We start from the raw sequence: 726 nt of genomic DNA on the forward strand, positions 1-726 counted from the left end.
TGCTGCTGCTGCTGCTGCTGTTGCTGCTGCTGTTGCTGCTGCTGCTGTTGCTGTTGCTGCTGTTTGCATGCGCTGGCTCTTCGGGCTTGTCTTGCTGCTGCTGCTGCTGCTGCTGCTGCTGCTGCAGCAATTAATAAATATAATTAATTAATTTATTTATTTATTTATTAACATCTTTTTTATATAAATAAATAAAGTAACAAGAGGAGACACATAAATGGACACCACCCCCCAACTTGCTGCTGCTGCTGCTGCAGCAGCAGCAGCAGCAGCAGCAGCAGCAGCAGCAGCAGCAAAACGGGCAGAAGGAAATGTATAAAAAAGGGATAAAGAGTAACAATCTGTCTCTATATAAAAGAGACAAAAAAGAGACAAAAAAAAGAGACAAAAAAAAGAGACAATAAAAAGGAGACAAAAAAAAAGGAGACAGTAAAAGGAGACCCGTGCAGCAGCAGCAGCAGCAGCAGCAGCAGCAGCAGCAGCAGCAGCAGCAACAGCAGCAACAGCAACAACGATTGCTGTTGTCTCCTTTATTATACAAAAAAAATAATTAAGGTGTATAGGCAGCTGCATGCATATTCATTAGGTGTCTCCTTTTATGCCTATCTCCTCCCTAATTGTCTCCTTTTTTTTCTCTCCTTTTTTTTTTCTCTTTTTTTTTCTCTCCTTTTTTTTCTCCCCTTTTTTATTGTCTCCTCCTTATTGTCTCCTCCTTATTGTCTCCTT

Source organism: Eimeria maxima, genomic scaffold, assembly GCF_000499605.1.
Source record: "Eimeria maxima Weybridge genomic scaffold, Emw_scaff1548, whole genome shotgun sequence".
NCBI lineage: Eukaryota > Apicomplexa > Conoidasida > Eucoccidiorida > Eimeriidae > Eimeria > Eimeria maxima.